Consider the following 19,866-nt stretch of genomic DNA (forward strand, 5'->3'; position numbering starts at 1 on the left):
GAAGCTCCCTGAGGAGTCACTAGTGCTAGCCTGCCTTGGAAGGATGAAGGATCTGGAGGCCCACATACAAAGGTCTCAGTGGACAGTGGTGAAGGGCACACCAGCTCAGAAAGATGAGAGTTCTTCAACACAGCACATTTCTTTCTCCCTTGCCTTTCTATTGCCCCAGGCTACAAGCCTGCCCGGTAGTGCCACACGCAGCTGAGGTGGGTCCTTCCCACACAATTTGCCAATACGCCATAGCCAGTCTTTCTTCCTTTATTTATTCTCCACGGGAAGGAGAGGGCCAGACTTGCACTAAAGCCTATTTCCCTATTTAAGGGTCACTCGTGGGTCCCTGCACACCTGTGGTCTCGTATCTAGCTTTCTGATAGTTCTGCACCCATGCTGGATGCTGTCTTCCCAACCCTGGTGCGTATCTTTGCGCTTCATCTCTAGCGCTAATCCATCTGGGGAACGCCTGCTCCACTCAGCAGGGAGAACTCTTCTCTCTGCGCTCTGGTTCTTTTTGCCTTCAAGGAACAACACTCGGTCTTGCAGAGGATGGGCTGGAAAGTGCCCTAACATTCTTGGGCCACTTGGAAAATGTGGAGATTTTTATTCAGGCTAGGAAGGGGGATTTTTTTGGTCTCAAAACTAAGACATATTCTCCATCTATATTTCCCAGATCCCTGCATTCATGTGCTTATTTATTTTCCTAAAAAGGTGATACTTTGAGCCCTCATTTCACTAGTAATTATGTCTACAGGTTAGAACTTGGAAGGGAGAAAAGTTTCAGTTCTTGCCTGCCTCTAGGAATCATTTCAGTCATTTCCAGCCTACTTTCACATGGATTCTTATCTGTTAGATTACAGAGCTAGCTTGTGATAATTGCCAGAGCAGAATTTTTTAAATTTCAATTAAAGCTAAGAAAAGGAAGATTCAGAAAACTTAAGTGATTTTCCAAGGTCTGATTAGTGGTGAAGTGGAACTGGTCCCAGATCACGGGATACTGAGGATAGAATCTCAAAATCAGAGGCTCTAACATTCTAGAGCCTTAAAATGCCCAGAAGGGTAATTCATCAAGCTGTTGTTACTACCTATCCTTTTCACCCCTTCTTGCAAAAAATTATGAAATCTTAAGAGCTCTGGTCTTTATGTAATATACAGAGTAGGTATAAGCAAAAAGAAAAGCATGCAGCTCACAAAATAGCACAATGTCAGGTGCATAATTTATAAGCACTGTGACACTATGAATATAAAGATCGCAAAAATAATATGTTACAGATGTTTTATCCATGCATATCTGAGTGAAAATTAGGGAACTAAGTTCCCTGGTCAATATATATAACTGTTGCTTCTGTTGTTTTTAAGGACCTCATTGGACAGGCTATTGGATATCACTAGAGATAATGCAAGCCTTGAAGCCTGTCAAATTGAGACAGTCCATGCACCTGCATCCAGCCGTCCACCCTTGCAGCAGTTAGGGCAGCTGTCAGTGTTCCCACCCTCCCCACATAACTGAGAGTATCAAGCTACATGTTAAATGTGTCGGCTTATGGAGACAAGATGACAATAAATAGGCAAGTCTTATCACTCTACCTTGAATAATAAACTAGGAAACTCTGAATTCTGCAAAATAAATTTTTGCAATATTTTGAAATATATACATTGCACATGTGATGTAGAGGTGCAATTTTTGAGAGGAAAGTGTCCCCACAATCTCAGTGTCTCGGATTAGTGTCTGAACATGTCTCTGCGTTATTAGCAAAGCCAGTGAAGATGGGCATTTTCTAGCCTGCCCTTTTTCATACTTGGAAATGGTAGGAACTTAAAAATTGTTTCACTTAACATTCTTTGGCTTTCTATGTAGTTTTTAAAAATGTACTCTATATGTGTAGCTCCTCTTGCCCTCAAGAATTACCAAAAGAGGGAGAGGAAACAATCCTAACTATTTTGGGTGACATGTAGCAATCTGTTCTGAGTTTAGGAGTGAAGTAAGGGGCAGTAACAAACACTGTGAATTCTTTTTTTTTTTGGTTTTTCTCCGGTACCGGGAACCGAACTCACGACCTTGCGCTTGCCAGGCAGGCACTTTTGCCGCTGAGCTAAATCCCCAGCCCCCAAACACTGTGAATTCTATATCTCCCAGTTCACAACCAAGACCTGGAAAGAACAGGAGGGCTGTGAAATTCTGAGATTGTAGCGGCCAACATAATTAATCATCGTACTTCCACAGAGGTATTTTTGCTGAAAAAAATCAGTTAACTGGGTGCATCATGTGATTTGTTGACCGAATATATACTAAAATGAATATTCCTCATGGGTCATAGTAGTGTTGTGTATGAAAAGTACAAGAGCTATAAGAATAAAAGAAAGGAATTACACGTATTTTATTTGTTTTCATTAGTATAGAAACTGTTTTACAGAAGAATTAAAGAGTAGCAAGTTGTTATCATCCTGGATGCAAGTAGCTAAACCCATACTTCCAGGTAGCTTCCCCACTTGGGTGCTAGGGAGAAACCCTCAGACACAGCTGTCTTTAGGCCTGACTATCTCAAGGGAATGATTCATCTTCTACCATGAAAAGCCTAACCACAAAGACTCTATGGAGGAAGGTGGAGAGACAAAAATACAAAGGCACAGGAGAGCGGTTTACCTATGCAATAGGATGTGGCAGACAAATGAGGTGAAGATAATTTTGCTGAATTCCAGAAGCTGCTCCCTGACTTCCCTGCTTTGCACTGACTGTGGAGTCCAAGGAAAGTGGAATCTTCACAAGAGTAAATACGAAGATCTTCAACATACTTTGACATTCTTCCCACACACGGACAGGAGAATTGGCACTTGAACAGCCCTTGTAATTGGATGTCGTGATATGCAACACAAGTGAAGATTCAGAGGGAGAAAGGGTGAGGACAGTAAAAATAACAGTTAGGACCTTGAAAAATTCTCTTCTCCTTAAAAGCAACGAGAAAACTCACAAAACTTGTGAGAATTAATATTTTTGAACACTGTCTATCAGCTAAATCTCACAGCAGTCTGGGTAGTAGCTTTTCCAGACAAACAGCTGAGTTTCAGTACCCAGGACTTCATGGTGTTTCAACCTGCTCTGCTGCCATTGCTTTCCCCTTTCCGGTGTCCGCGACCCCTCAGAAGCCAAAAGGCCACATTACAGTGAGTGCCAGCTGCCCGGCAGCCAGAAGGACAGCAGAGCTAGGGGAGCAGTGTAGGACTTTTGAAACTTCACTCTGAGGGAAATGTCACCATTGGAGTGGCCCTTTAGTTCCCTGAAGAACCCAAGTATCAAGTTGTATTGGTTTAACCTGAATCAGAGGGCACTCAGCAGAAGAAGTCTTTTCCAAGGAGCATTTGCCAAAAACAATTGCAGACAACAGTTTAATTTTGCAGCTAAGGCAGGATTGAATGGCTAGAAAAAAGACTGTAAGTTAACTTAAAACTTTAAAGAGAAGGGCCTGGGAAGGAGATTTCCACAGGGGTTAGAAGAGCTGTGACATGCTACTGAAAAGAAGAAATCCATAGGTGTTTTTATGTAGCATTTTACAGTCGTGGGGCTGTGCACATCAAACGCACGATCTGAAAGGGCCCAACATTCCACCGAGGACTGCATTTAAGCTCTGTGCAAGCAGAAAGTGGAGGGTAAGGCAGAGTGATAAGCTGTCCGGAAAAGTGTGAAAGTTATGTCCCAACACGCATAGAGACAACTTAGTAAAGACGGAAATTTATCGGTTGTAGTATTTTTAAGGACGTCTCTGTCCAATGATTAGATCACCACTAAGATAATCAAGTAGAAACTAATACAGATAAGTACATGTTAAATACAGACCCTACAGAATTAGTTCAGAAAAGTCACTAAACAAACAAAAAATACCAATAACCAGCAACATGAAAATCTGGATAAGGAAGAGAATCTAACTTCCAAAGTGGCCATATTTTTATACATTGTGTTCAGTTTCCTGTAAAAAAAAAAAAAAAAAGAATTATGTAAAGAACAAGGAAACATGACCCACTGATCTGTCATACGCTCTAGCTATCTCACTTTTGGCTTTATATCCAAGGGAAATAAAATCATCAGACCAAAGAGATACCTGCACAGAAGGAAGGGAATCAACTGACGTGTCCACTGACGGAAGAATGGGTAAAGAAAATGGAGTAGATGTACACAGTGGAATAATATTCAGATATAAAGAATAAAATCCTGTCATTTGCAGCAAAGTGAATAAAATTACATTACATCATTTAAAGGTGAATAGGGCACAGTGAGAAAAACACTACATGTTCTCTTTCAGGTAAAGCCAAAAATGTTAATCTCAAAGTAGAAGAGAATATAGTAGTGATTATTACAAGGTATAAAGGGTGAGGATGGTGGAGAGAAGATGAATGATGAGTTACAAAATAGGTAGGAAGAATAAATTCCAGTGTTCTCCAGCACGGTAGGATGAATATACTTCATAATAAATTATTATGTATTTTAAGAAGGGTTAAAGGAGAAAAGCTTGTATCCAAACATAAAGGAAAGATAAAGAGATAGGGTCATTACTCTGATTTGATCAGTACATATTGTATACATGTATTGAAATAGTACTCAATGTACAATTATTATGTATTAATTTAAAAACAAAATCAACAAAACAAAGCATGCCTCATACATCTTATAGAAAACAATCTCTTGGGAAGGTCAGACATTGCTCTTACCAGATGAATGCATTAAATCAGCTATTTAAAGCATGTTATAAAAACTTTAAAAGATCATGTGTCAGGAACTAGAGAATTAGGAGAATCATGTTTCATAAAATAAAGAATATCAATAAAGAGAAATTATATGAAGAACACAACAGAAATTCTCTAGTTATAAAATAAAATAATTTAAATTAAAAATTCAACAAATATACAACCATTGTTGAATTCCCATCATCTTGTTTGGTGAAACCCTGTATTATTTATAATTTTTTTGTCTTTATTTTTCATTCTTTTTAATGGTTTGATGAATCTTGCATTCTTATATCTGGTAATCTGAGTAACTTTGATGAAGATAAAAATATGTAATACAATAACCACTGTTAATCCCTATCATTTTGTTCTGCAACCCTGTATCAATTTTACTGCTTTTGCTTTGTTTTCCTTTTGTCTATGTTGTTGGCATTTTGCTATTGTTCTTTTTTAATTCTTTTTATAATAAAATAAAAACAATATATAATAAATTCAGATTACAATAAGTAACAAAATTTCAACAAACAACTTTCAATAGCAAATTGCAAAAGGTTTCCACCTGATTGAAAGAATTAGCAAACATGAAGACATGAAGATGAGGAATCCAGGGTATCCAATCTGAGAAATCACTTTTTAAAATTTATTGGTACATTTTAGATATGCATAATGAAAATGTTCATTGTAGTGAATCTGCACCTGTACATGATGTATCTTGCTCCTCTTTCCCATTCCCTTCCCTCCTTCCACCCCCTCTTCCCCTCCTCATTCACAAAAGCTTTGTTTCCATTTCTCCTATTTTCTTTTCTTTCTTGTCTCTTCTTTCCTCATTCTCCTCATGTGAACATTTTCGTCTCATTTCCTAATACCATTATACATTTTCAACCTTATTTACACTTTGGATTTCTCATATCAGAGAAATAATATATATTTAAATATGTGTGTCCAATTTATTTCACTTAACAGTATGGTCTCAAGGTAGAACCATTTACCTAGAAATGTCGCAAGCTTATTTATGGCAGAGTAGTACTCCATTTCATAAAAACCATCCCCTTTATCTAATCATCAGTTGATGGACATTTGGGCTTTTTCCAAGATTTAGCGATTACAAACTCTGCTGCTATCAACATGAGTGTGTATATATTGCTGTAGTATGGTGCTTGTCATTTTTGGGAGAAGATACCAAGAAGGGGAATAGCTGGGTCAAATGGAACTTCTAGTTTTAGGTTTTTGAGAAATCTTAACACTGATTTCCACAGTGGTTGCATCAGTCTACACTCCCATAGCCCTATCATCATTTGTTATTGTGTGATTTCTTGATAATAGCCATTCTTTCTGGAGTGAGATAAAATTTCAATGTTCTTTTCATTTGCATCTCTTGAAAGACAGTGATACTGAACAATTTTTCACATATTTATTTGCCATTTCTACTTCTTCATCTGAGAAGTGTCTGTTTATTTCAGATACCCATTTTTGGATTGAGTTTTTAAATTTGGGGGGTGTCCTGATTTCCTGGAGTTCTTTGTATATGTTAGATAGTAGTCCTTTGTCTGAGGAGCAACTGGCAAAATCTTTTTCCGTCATTGTGGGTTATCTCTTCACTCTCTTGGTGGCTTCTTTTGCTGTGCAAAAGCTTTTTAATGACATAACAGTTATTGATTTTTTGTGATATCTCCTATATGAAAGATTATGAAAAGTGACTTAGACACCTGTAATATCCCATCAAGTATATGATACACTTTATAGAAATCCCAATAGGAGAAAACAGAGAGAGAAAGAAGCAGAAAAATGATTTGGGTGAAATGTTACCAAATTTGATGAAAGACATAAATCTGTACATTGCAAAACTTGAACAAACTATGGTAAACATATGACTACACTAAGACACATCAAAATCAAACTGTCAGAACACAAAGAGGGACTCTTGGAAGCAACAAAAAAGAAATGTTCCATTTGAAAGACATCCTCAATAAGATTAACAGCTGATTTTGATCAGAAAATAGAGACCATAATTTGGGAGAAGACATATTTAAAGTTGAAAACTAAAGTCCAGAAAAAGTACTCTTCAAAAACAAGAAAGAAATTAAGACATTTTTAGTGGCTAAAGATGAGGAAATTTTATGTTATTAGCAAATCTGTCCTATAAGGTATACTAAGTGGAGTCTTTCAGATTAAAAAGAAAGGACCAGAGCCACGGGCGGGGAGCACCAGTCTTCCGGCTGGCTGGCTTCCTGCCTTGTAGGCCCCAGGAGGGAGGGCCCCTGGCGCACGGGGAGACATGCAGCCGAGAGCACTGTGGCGCGCCGGCCCTCAGGCCGGCCGCCACCGCTCAATTGAGAACTACCATGACACAGAGAAACAATGACACAATTAGCCCACCATGCACCAGCTGCAGATGCCCACCCACGGACGTGTGTGAATCATTCAAACATGGAAAAACCCTTGGAAATACATGCCATATAACAGGCCACTCTTGCTCTTGCCATTGAGAACCAGAAAAGTCCAGAGTCAGCAGAGGAGCAGCTGCTGAACAAGGACTCGGAGAACATGAGAATGCAGACTAAGCCCAAGGAGTCAGAGGTCCTGTGGACTGAGGTCATGAGAGCTGCTTGGAAGCTGTAAACCAGGAGGACCTTGCACAATATCTGCAGAGATTCCCTGGAAGCCATTCTTCCCCTGACAGTACAGGCTGTGGTGGAGCTCCAGAGAAGTCTGCAGCAGGATTCCTGCTGCCTGTGCTGACAGTTGAGGAAAGGACACTAACTGGTTGTGGGGTCCCAATGCGATGGGAGGCTGGAGAGAAAATGCTACAAAAAATGGCTTTCGCCCCAGATGGCTCACTTGATTTTTGACAACCCTTAGGCTGTAACTACTTGTTAGATCCTTCTTGCGTATCTCTGTCTTTTTGAGAAACCACTTCGAAGGTACCACCATGTATTACAGCAGTCATTGATATTTTCCTGCTAATCTATCCATAACTCTGTAATGTTTGTATTGCTCCTATCCTATTTCGTAAATGGGTGCATGTTTGTTATTATGTGTTTCCTACAACAACCATTGAGAATAGTTAATGATTATTCAATAGGTCATTCATGTATAGTTCTATTTATTTTCTTTAGAAGCCACTTTGAAGATACCTAAGTATAGTACAACAACTATTGATAATCTCCTACCTCTCTTATCTGTAACTCACTATCATTTGTCTATTTGTTTTCCTGAGAAACTATCTTGTAGATAGCAATATGTAAAACAATAACCATTGATAATTTCCTACCACTTTGTCTGTAATTTGGTAAGCCCACCCCCATTATTATGTTATCCTTCTTTTACTCTTTAAAATAAAAAAAAGAAAAGAAAAGAAAAGAAAAAAAGAAAGGACACCAGATGGTAACTCAAATCCTAGATCTAGACATACCTTGTAGATAAGAAGAGCACCAGCAAAAGTAACTACATAGGTAAATTTTTAAAAAGTAATTAGAGTGATACTTTGGCTCATGAATGCTTTTGTTTGTGAGCAACTTCGTTTGCACACAGAAGCATTTGGCAAAATTTTGTTTTTGTTTGCAAACTCTGCATCAGGTGACAAACATGACCATGGCCGTCTTTCCCACATGAACGCTAGTGAAAATATCTCCTCTAGAATTGAGGAATGAGCTAAGTTCACAAACCAAGGTACCACTTTCCTTTAAATGTAAATGGATTCAATGCTCCCAACTGAGACAAAAATTGAGGAGAAAAAAGGCATCCCTCTTTATCAGTCATTACAAAGGCAGCAGAACCATTCCATAGAGAAAGAACAGCCTTTTCAACAAATGGTTCTGAGAAAACTGTACATCCTTATGCCATGTAACAAACTTAGGCTCTTACTGAGCTTCACATACAAAAATTAGCTGAGAGTGAATGAAGGATCTACACAGGGGAGCTAAAACTACAAAACTCGTAAAGAAGTCATAGGAAAAAAAGCTTCACAACGCTGCATTTGGCTGCCAATTCTTGGATATGACACACAAAAAAAAAAACAGATAAGAAAAGAAAACATAAAAAATTAGTTCTTATAAAAATTTAAAAATTATTTATCTTGAAAGACTAGCAATAGACTAAAAAGAGAGTGGGAGAAAATTAAAAATAGACTTTCCATATGGTGCAGAGTTATTACCCTTGAATATATGCCCCAAATTGAAAGCAGGTTCCCAAAAATATTTTTACACCTATGTTCATAACACCATTATTCAAAGTAGCTAAAATATGGAAGCAATCAACTATCCACTGACAGATGAATGAATAAACAAAATGTGACACATACATGCAATGAAATATTTAGCCATGAAAAGGAAAGATATCACTGGCATATAATACAGCATGAATGAATCTTGAGAACATAATGCTTGGGGAAATAAGATAGTCACACAAAATCAAAAAGTATGTGACATAAGGGGCTGAGTTATGATTTAATGGCTATAATGTTCCATTTTACAAGATGAAAATAAGTTATAGAGATGGACAGTGGTAATTGTTACTCCCAAATGTATTTAGTACTGCTGAGTACTATCTTAATCATTCTCAAATGAACATAAAAATGCCTAGGAAGTAAATGTTATGTGATTTATATTTTAACACAATGATTTTTTTTAATCAACACTCATGGTTTACACAATTGTAGATGCTGGCAAATCTGCAGGGTGGAAGATGAAGGAAAGAGTTGCAGTTCTGTTCTAAAAACAATCTGCTAATAAAATTCGCTCTTTTTCCTGGGAAATCAGTTTTCTTCCTTTAAAAGCCTTCAACTGATTGGACAAGACCCACTCACATTATAAAAGATAATCTGCTTTTCTAGAAGTTTACTGATTTAAGGCTAATCTTATCTTTTAAAAATGCTTTCACAGAAACATTAAGAAAAATATCTGGACAAATATCTGGATTCTGGATGATACTGCTAACAAGAGTGTAGGTTCTTAATCTAGACATTGAAATTCCCCTCCAACTGCTTTTGTAACTTTGAACAAGGAACTTTATCTTTCTTAACCTCAGTACCTTTATCTATAAAATCTGAAAATGCTAGAGTTTATAATCCAGAAAGAAAGAAGCAGCAGATTGGTGGAAACCTGAAGTACTCTACTTTTATTTACATGTTAAGTTCTTTACCAAATGTCAATGAGTGTCCTATAACTAATACTAAGAAATCAAAGGTTCATTATTGATTTAAAATTTATTGTGCTCCAAGCAGCTGTGAGTTGTATTACTTTTTTTTTTAACTTTTGTTTTTTGTTTTTTCCAGTACCGGGAATTGAACTTACGACCTTGCGCTTGCCAGGCAGGCACTGTGCCACTGAGCTAAATCCCCAGCCCTGGGTTGTATTACTTTAAAAATCATCTAATACTTAAATTTTGAAGAGTGGTTTAGATTTATGTATGAATGGTACCTGTAATCATTCATTTCAGTCCTCAGTCCATTTTAAAAACAAGGGATAGCTGAAAGATATGAGAAATATCTTTATTTTAAGATTCGAGAAATATATTTCAATGGTCAATAGACCACGACTCTTCCACTTTGTACTCTGTCAGTGGCATCCCCAAAATTTGTACCACATCATGGTACTATATGTTTGCAAATCCTTCCCTTTCTACTGATCCCAAAGAGATATAATAAAAGCATGGCTTCATTTTGCTTCTCTGCTGCATGTCATGGGCCCAATGACAGGTACTTCATCTAAATCTCTCAGAGTATCTCTTACAAATTCCATGTTCCTAGATTACTAACCCAGTAAACCCCCTAATGAGTCATCCTTGCAAGTTGTTGCTAAAGTTGTAAAGAGGTAATCTTAACCAGATTCAACCATTTCTTATTGTAAATCACTACATGTCAATCACTGGGCTAGACCGCTTGATGTTTATTAATGGGTGTAAGTGCTTGTCAGTTAACCTCAGCAATTCCTGAACACTCAGCACTGCTTGGAAATACTTTACCTTGCCCCTACTCAGATCCTTCTTTATTAGCCAGTGTGGTTATTCCACAAGAGTTCCCATTTCTGGTGATCCTAGTTCCTACTCATTTGAAGTAGATAACCTAATTTATACACCAGTGAGGGTAGAGACTACCGGGGCTAACTTCTTTCACTCCCCAGTACAAACCTACACTGATCAGGAGAGGCATCTTACACTGTTTTCCTGTTGCTTCAGGCACAGAGGTTTACCTCGGAATCTCTTTCCACCTACCCGAGGATTTTGCACGTTATGTTTCATTTCTCTTCCTCATAATTTTAATATCTTTATTCTCTTCCTCTTTTCCAGCATCTGCTCCTCAAATCAGAAACATAGTGAAGCAACTCTCACCCTTAAAAAGCAAAATAAATTCCAATTAAGGTGTCCAAAGACTTCCACTTATGGCCAAGGATGAGATTTATCTTTCTGCCTGAAACAACCATAAAATAGGCAAAAAATAAGAAGAAATGGGTGTGAAGCAGCACAGGAAAGTGGACCCAGGTATATGGGAACCCTACAATTAATAGTCTGCCAGCTGTGGAGTCAAACAGAGAGGCTCAGGAGCCAGACAGACTCACTGAGTAGAAAAGACAAAGCTGACGGACTGAGGAGACCAAAGCAGCCAGTCTTTGCAGAAGAGGGTGTTGCCAGTCACCCTAGGGTTCTTTTGCTGGGATCAGATGGAAATCATGAAGCAGCAAAGTGCAACTCTGCTAGCGGTCTGGTGTCACCAGATGGCACCAGATAATGCGAGACGCCTACAGTCGATGTAGCCAGCTGCTGCTGACTGCCTGATGTCAGCCCTCTCACCACCACATGTCAACTTGTGCCAGACTCTGTTGGGCCACACTACCCAGTGCTGGTCTTTGCTGGCTGCTGGCCTCTGGAGCTCTTGGGTGCTAACGGCTTTACTGTTATTGCTCTGTCTTTTGAAACAATTGCCCTGTCTACACTACTCAGGAGATTCCTAAGAGGCTTTACAGGACTTTTGGAGCCCACACTACCCAAAAAATAAATCACGAGCAAGGTTCCGGGAATACTAAAGCAAGTCTCATTTTATCTGGGCCTGTGCTGCAGCACACTGGAGGGGGTGCACCAGAGGAAGCCTTATTAGACTAAACCCAAGAAAAGGCTGGGGATTGTAGCTTGTGTAATAGCTGCAGGCCTAGCTTAGTGCCTCAAGGGGAGGCACAGGCTGAAACCAGAGAATCTTCTAGAAAGCTAGCTGTGACGCTTCAGGACGTGATAAGAGGCCCAGATCCCTCCCTATCTGATCATACCCAGGCTGCCCCTCCTTTGGTGATAGTAGCCTCTGAAGTGACCAGAGTGGGGGAGGAGAACCACCGCACCCCTTTTGGAGTACAGTGTGGCAGGTAGATAGCCAGAGAGGATACTGCCAGACAGCCAGGGAGGAAACTGAACCAAGTTGTCCCAGTTCGCTGGGAGGTGAGGGGGAGCAAAGGGAAGTGGAGGAAGGCCTCTGGGAAAACTATGTCCCCTCCAGCAAGGAGAACGCCGGTGATAATGGGCAAGCCGGCCTGTCTCAAGGGGACCAGAGAGAAGAGAGAGTTCTCTGGGAATCTGCAGAGGCTCCCCCTGAAGTAGTGAGCTAATCATCCTAAGAGTGTGAGGAAATCACCAGAAGTGACGGACGAACAAAAACAGAGGTACTGGGGACAGATACAGAGCCAGGAATAACACCTGCCCCTGCCAGACTGGAAAATCTCAGTCCATGGGCATTGGGTTGAGTGCTCAGGAAGATCTTGCCTCAGTCATTGAAGCAAATTGTACACGTCTTGAAAGCAAGACTCAAAAGGATCACACAATTTTTAGGTAACTTAACTGCATCCCAGAACACAGACCAGTCGTACAGGAATATGAAATGACTGAAGACCCAATAGGCAAAATTTACCATGTCTGGCATCCATCCAAAAGTTACCAGGTATGCAATACAAGCAGGAAAATATGGCCTGTCATTAGAGAAAAATAAAGCTCAAATGACCCCATGAAAGCCAATAGGATGGTCTGATGGGGCCGCCCTGCTTTTGTTCCCTTACCTCGTCCTGCACCCTAATACAAAGTGACCCCGGTCACTCGCCTTCCACACACGGGACCGTAATTTCCCTTATCTGCAAAGGAACTTAACTCCTGGATGGGCCTGTCTGGGGAGGCCCAGGGGCCTGGGCTCAACGTCAGTCCCACCCGACATCCACTTTCTGTTCCAACCTTGGCTCAGTGAGACACTGTTACACTCTGGCCCTCACTGCTATATGTTTAGTGTGCAGGCGAAACCTTCAAACTCTGAGTGTACCAGACAACCTCAGCTGGAAATCCTCACCGTGATTTCCTAGAACTCCTCCCTCGCTTTCAATAACACTAGTTGCTTGGTTTTCCTCTCAACTGCTCTGATTATTACCTTTCTGTCTCTGAAGCCTCCTTCCCCGTTCACCATTAAATCTGTGGACGTTTTTAGGGCCCTGGACAAGGCCATTTCTCTTCTGAGTAGTTTCTCAAGGAGGCAGTGTAGGCCTGTGGATCCCTGAGATTTTACGAAAATTTAGAACTTGTTTAAACAGGAAAAGTTACACATTATACTTATAGATGGAGTTCGTTTTTGTAAGAAGAAAACTGTGGTACTAGAAGTAGTCCTGAAAACAGAGCTTTCGTAAATGTAATTTTTCAGTTTCGTAGAGTAACTCTTGGGGTTGTGGAGAGCACAGGGTGTGATAAATGGGTATACCAATTACAGGTGAGGCAGGGAATGTTCCTTAGCTGTCCATCCACAGTTACAAAGAAACATACCTGGGTCTCTCAAAATATAGGCAGTAGGGTAGAAAATATTGAATTAAATTGAATGGTTGAATGATGAGCAAATAATGAGTGTGTGTCTCCGACTAATTAAGGGGACAGATTGCACTGTGTCTGTGAATATCCTCAGTCATGAAATCCATAGATAGCTCCTTTCATGAGCTCCTAGACACTGATAGGACACTTACATGAATAAGGTAGTCTCTGCCTTCACTGAGCTTGCATTTAGTCTTTTTCTTTTCTTGTTTATTTTAATTCCGGTCCTCTGTTTCCTGAAGAGAGCTGCTTAAATATGACAGCCTAATGTGAATAGGGACAGGGTGGCGAAAGGTAGCATTTGAATACTTTATCTCCTTGTTTCCAGCAGAAGTTCTCAGCCTTAAGGAGGAATATAGCTGGACAGTTTTATTACTTTTTCTACTAACTAGGCACAGCAGTGCAAATAAGCCAAAAGGAAAGAAAGTTGTAAAAATTAAAAAAGAAAACAAGAAAAATTGGACTAAATGGCTCCATGTCCTGATGATCTATTGAAGTTCTTTTTGAGTGGTTGGAGTTGGGGGGAGGGGTGAAGGAAGTTAATCTCATATCATGCAAATAATCTAATCCAGGCCATGCCATACGGTAGGGTGACATTTCTCTCTTACTAACTGTACACTTAAATCGAGCAAAACCTGAGACCGCACACTGGAAACCAGAGCTAGGAGCACAATTTCAAGAGCTGTTTCAGTAACAGAGTATTTTCAGGCTTCCAAGTATTGCCAATAAAAATCAAAAGTACTTACAGACAGGAAATCCCCCAAGAGGGAACTCTCTTAGGTTCTGCCTAAGAATGAAAGGGTGCCTCAGAGGAGATTTTAAAATAAGATTGCTCTCAGACCCAGAAGCCGCTGTTCTAACCCAGACTAGCACATCCTTCGGGTTTCTCTGACATCATAACTAAAGACCAGGGACTGTGTAAGCAGGCTTCCTTTTCTGCCTGAGAGCTGATCTTCTTTTGCTAATCAGGTATTCAAAGTCATTTGCTAGAGATATACAACATTATACTTGGGATTTGAGGGTCTCTAAGATCTAAAAGACAAAGCTTTAAAAAAACCTTACCTGAAACCACCCACATGTTTAGCTGTATAGAAAGTAAATGAGGACTTTCTTCTATCCTAAATGGCAGATGAAATTGCCTCTCTATTGAGTGTTATGTCTTCCCTCCTCTGCCGTGGCCCCACTGTTCACTATTAATCTTTGCCTTTCTCCTTACATGCAGCCTCCAGAATCCTGATGCTCCTGGACACCGGCCTCCCTACCGAGGCACAGGGGAGGGGTGGGGCTAAAACCACCATCACAAATTCTTGCATAAAAGCAGCGAGGGACAGGCGCTTTCAGGTATGGCAGGTGCCTCCTGCCCTCCAGGACAATTTTTCCCTAAGGGCCAGGCCTCATGGCCGCCAGCCTGGTGAAGGGAGTTCCGCTTTGTCTCAGGCCAGCAAGAGTCAATATTCCTGGTGACCCCAGTTTGTCCTGGATCTGGAGGAGGACCCAGGGCTGCACACTGAGCACAGGAATAAAGAACTGCCAGGGCCAGGGATCAGCCTTAATCCTGTGAGCTGCCCCTGGCCCACACACGCAGTGATCTGCACAACACACGGCTGGCACAGCACATGGGCTGGAACCGTCTTCTAGCTGTCCTGGGTGTAGTGCTTTGACCTCAGTGCAGCTGGGAAAAGGCCCACGAATTGGGTAATGGAGCCGGGCCTCACTGCAGAGCTGAACATCCAGGCTGGGGAACGAAACTCGCCCCTGGCAGTGAAGGTTTCACTGACAAAGGGCTGTGGAAACCCAACCAGAATTATCTCTCTGTGCTTGGGTGTGCAGGATTGTTCAAGGTCAGGTATATATGGAGACATAGGCCAGATGACAAGGGAAGTAGGCAAACATGATACAGTGTGGGCTGCCCACACTGTTGTTGTGTCCCTTAGAACGTGCCCTCCAAGCGTGGGGTTCAGAGTGAACACCGAAGCAGACAGGAGGCCCTGTGTGTAGTTCCATAGTTAATCTATGAGATTCATACCCAAGTTACGAGCTAGCAGGGCCTACATATGGAATCCTAGATTCTCAGTTACCACAGAAGTTAAAATGTGAAATGCGTTTCAATATATTTCATTTAACTGAATAGATCCAAAAATGTTAGCATTGTTTGACATGCAGCTAGCAGTCTAGATATTCATGAGAAAGTTTACATTCTTTTCTCATAGGATGTTTTCAAAGTCAGTGTGCATTTTTCATGGAAGTGCATGAGCAGTCATGTTTCAAGTGTCCAGTGGCCTCATAGGGCTAGTGTCTCCCGTATTGGCCAGTGATGATCTAGCTGCTTTGTTTTTCGGGATCAAGGCACACAACTCCTCAAAAGTATAAGAAATTCCTGCAGCTGGGGATGTAGCTCAGTGGTAGAATGTTTGCCTACCACGCACAAGGCCCTGAGTTCAAACACCAGTACCACCACCAAAAAGCAAAAGACAAAGAGAACGAGAAAGTACAGGACATCTGGAGGCTTTAGGGTGGGGTGGGAGCAGTGTCACCTAAGGAGCTCTCTACCCATCCATATGCACAGCCATGGCTGTCTTGCAAACACCTACTCCTTGCAAAGAATTGAGGCAGGGTCTCAATTTCAGCCCTTCAACCCATCTCACCAGGGCTCCAGACTTCCTCAGACAATAGTATTGCAGTTCTGGTGGGGACAGGCCTTTTTTCCTATGGTCTGTAATTATCATCTGACTACACTGCTCCTTTTTTAAAAGTCTGAATTTTTAAGTATTTTTATATATTGCGCACCCTTCTGTGTTACACCTCAACAAGCTGATCTCACCTACACCACGACCTCATTTAATACTTCAACAGCTCTGATCTAGGCTTTGTATTGCGTTTCTTTTTCCAGTTGATAAAGTGAGGCTTGGAGAAGTGCTTGGAATTCATGAGAAAACTTCTGGGGAAGAAAGTTTTAATGAAGCCCCATCCATTTTTTTTTTCTCAGTGAGGACCATCCTGAGAGTGTAGAAAATGTTTTTCAATAGAACTGTGTACATCAGACCCTAAAAGCCTGCAGTCAAAGCAAATGAGGCATTCTGGTGCCATCTGAAATTCAGAATAAGCTCTGGAATCTAAAGCCTGAGCAGCTCCGGGCTCTGACACTAGTTGAGTCATGTTAGGCAAAGCAATTAATAGCATTAATATTATTTTCTCCCATGTGCCATGATCTGATGTAGAAACCTGCTTGTATATTTGCTCTTCCTTATAAAAAAAAATTCATTTGATATATTAAGAAACAGGCTCCTCATTGCCAAAAGTCATATAACCAGTAAGCAGAAAGCTAGGATTAGGAAATATTATTAAATGTATTAACATTTGTTTAATAATGTAACTTCAAGCCTTATTACCCGCACTGCACAGTTACAGCGGATGGCTATGTATACGATAAGCAGCAGTACATACCTGCTGTGAATCTAAACATTTTAAAAGCATAGCCAAGTAGAAATTGGTTCCAGTGTTTTTTTTATTTTATTTTAATGTTGTCTGTACATATCTGTAGCACATAATGTTGACATTCTCTGTGTGGAGTTCGTACTTGTACATAATACAGCTTAATTCTGTTCTCCATCCCCTACCTGCCCCCTTCTCCCTCCATGTCTTGATCCCCTTCTCATGTGAGAAAGATCTATCTCCCTATTTCCTATTATCTCTCTCTTATTCTGCTCTTTATTTATAATTTTGCTTTCTCATAGAGGAGAAACTCTGGGAAAATTAAACTTGTGTGTCTGATTTATTTTCCTGAACATTCTGGTCTCACTATTTTTTTATTTTAGACCAAGATGCTGAGATGCTGAGACTAGCCTGGAATTTGTGATCTTCCTGCTTCAACCTCCCAAACAGCAGGGATTGCAAGCATGTCCGCTCTGCTTGGCCCAGTGTGTTTTTTAATAAAAAAATCAAGGCTTTGTTATTCACTTATAGTGTGTTAACATTAAACAATGAAGGAAAGATAGCTTTTAAAAGAAATGTATTTACACGGTTCAGCTCTCTGAGTGTTGTGATCAGTCAGGGAGTAGAAAAAGCGGAAGAATCATGAACGAGTTAACAAACATATTACAAACATATAAGGCAAACCGTAGTTATATATTGATGTGAAACGTATATGAGATACATTTATAAATCTTTCTTACACATCTGCAACTTGAAAAAAGAGTAAATGAAAGAAAATACAACTAGAAAAACACAGAGGGGAAATGAAAATGAAAGAAAAATAAATGAAACAAAACTAAGATAACTGACTTTCTTAGGAAAGCAAAGAGAGGAGAAGATGGAGAAAAAAGGGAAAAGGGAAGGGAAGGAAAAAGACAGAGAAGGAAGGCAAACGCTAAGAAATAAGAAGCCTGAATTGCTAGGGTCAGGCAGTTGCTTCAAGAAAAAGAACCGAGTCTGGGTACAGTTTTTGTGACTGTTTAGAGAAATGTAGCTCTCTCCCCACCATTAATCTTTTCTAAAGAAAGACTTTGTTCTGCACCTGTATAAACAATCCAGATTTTTAAAACCTATATGCTTGCCCTTAATGTGTGAGACCATGTATTTGTACTGATAGCCTCAAGTCATCAATGGGCAGAGCAGAGAGCTCGCCTGCACTCTCCTGCTCTCCCCTGACATCTCGCTGCTCCCCTCTTCATCCCTCTCCCCTCCCTCACCTGGAGTCAAGTTCAAGTTCAAGGGCTCCAAGAAAGATTTCATGCTCTGTCACATACATGCGCCCGCCTTTCCCCAGGCCAGAGAGAATGGCGACAACAGATCCTTCCACTTAACTTGTCCCAGAATGAGCCCGACCCCACTCCCCAACCAAAGACAGAAGGTAGAAGGGGAAAACTTTTGAGTGAGGGCCCGGGAGGGTTCCTGTGAGGCAAACCCCAAGGGGGAGGCTCGGCCTGGTGACAAGGTGGACAGAGCCTGAGGAATGAGGTGGGCCCTGGGCAGACCCCTGTCGCAGGAGCAGTGCAGGAGCATTTGTTCTGTCCTGGACTGACCTTGCACCCAGCCATTCACCTGCCCCTCCTTTGTCCAGGGAGCCTGTGGACTTGTGGGGGAAAGGCAGGAGGGCCACAAGACCAGCTGCAAAATCTCAAGTTCCCTCACTGTAAACCAGGAATACCAGCCTGGCCTAGGTTTAGTTCCTTGGGAGGCTGCTCATAGGGCACCAGGTCCTCAGTCTCCAGCCATTGCTATCCATTTCCAAAAAGAGGAGCTCATCCACTGACCAGGCATTACCACAGCCTCTCAGGAAATTATGAGACCTGAAATTGTGTTGTTCCCTGGTGAAGGTGGGGTGCTTTATTTTTGGTTGGAATGGTGATTCTAGGTGTTGCTTTGCCCTTTGACAGGACAATTGCTCAGACTTCACATTGTGCATCTAGGGGCTTGTTTTTTAGTAAGGCCTCTAAAATAGTAAGGGACTCCCAGCACTACGACTCAAAGCATTACAGCGGGGTCCTCTATCACATGATTGCAGTTTTAAAACAAAGTCAGGCAGGGAATTCTCACGGCGATGGGAAATAAATGCAAGGCCCAGTGGTGTGCGCAGGGAGGCACGGAGCTTCCAGCACACCAAAGAGCCAGGGATTCGAAGGACAGCTTTTTGAGACTTTTTGTTTTCTTTAGTCGCCCGTGAGTGCTCAAGATGGAAAATAATACGTAGATTATAGCTGTTGTTAAAGAATAAGACGGAAAAATATCTATGTAAGCGCCGTTTAAGTCAGAAAGCTAGACTGAAAGGAAAAGGAGGAGGCAACTGAGAGGTGTCGGGTGCGTAATGGTGTCGATCGCTTGTTTTGTTCTTTCCCTTCTGGCGGACAAGCTTTGGATGTAAGCAGTTATACATCCTGAGGGACGAACTTGTAACACTGAGTTTTGTTAAAAAGCGGGGAGAGAAGCAGCAGCTGGGATACAGATTCTGCGGCCTCCAAGGGCCCGGCAATCTCTGGCCGCGCGCGAAGATCAGCTGGGGTGGAGGTGGGGTGGGTAGGGACAGCACCCGCTTCTCATTTCCCGCAGAACTCCTCTCGCACAGACATCCCGGGTCAGACGGGCCTCGGGCCCCGCGCTCCGCTCCGGAGAGAGGCTCCCTGACCCCCGCCCCCACCGGCCGCTCCCGGGAGCAGAAGAGCGGTCCCCACCCCTTCCACGCCCCGTCCCACCTCTTGTCCCCTTTGCAACCCCCTCCTCTTTGCCCGCGTGGTTCGCTCCGAGGACTGCAGATAAATAGTCCTGTCGCGGGGCAGCGCTCGCGGCCGTGCGTGCGGAGCCTGCATCCCGGCGCGGGGTCCCGGGCCTCGCTCTCCGGCC

The sequence above is a fragment of the Chinchilla lanigera genome, unplaced genomic scaffold, assembly GCF_000276665.1.
Source record: "Chinchilla lanigera isolate Chin_1 unplaced genomic scaffold, ChiLan1.0 scaffold00043, whole genome shotgun sequence".
Lineage (NCBI taxonomy): Eukaryota > Metazoa > Chordata > Mammalia > Rodentia > Chinchillidae > Chinchilla > Chinchilla lanigera.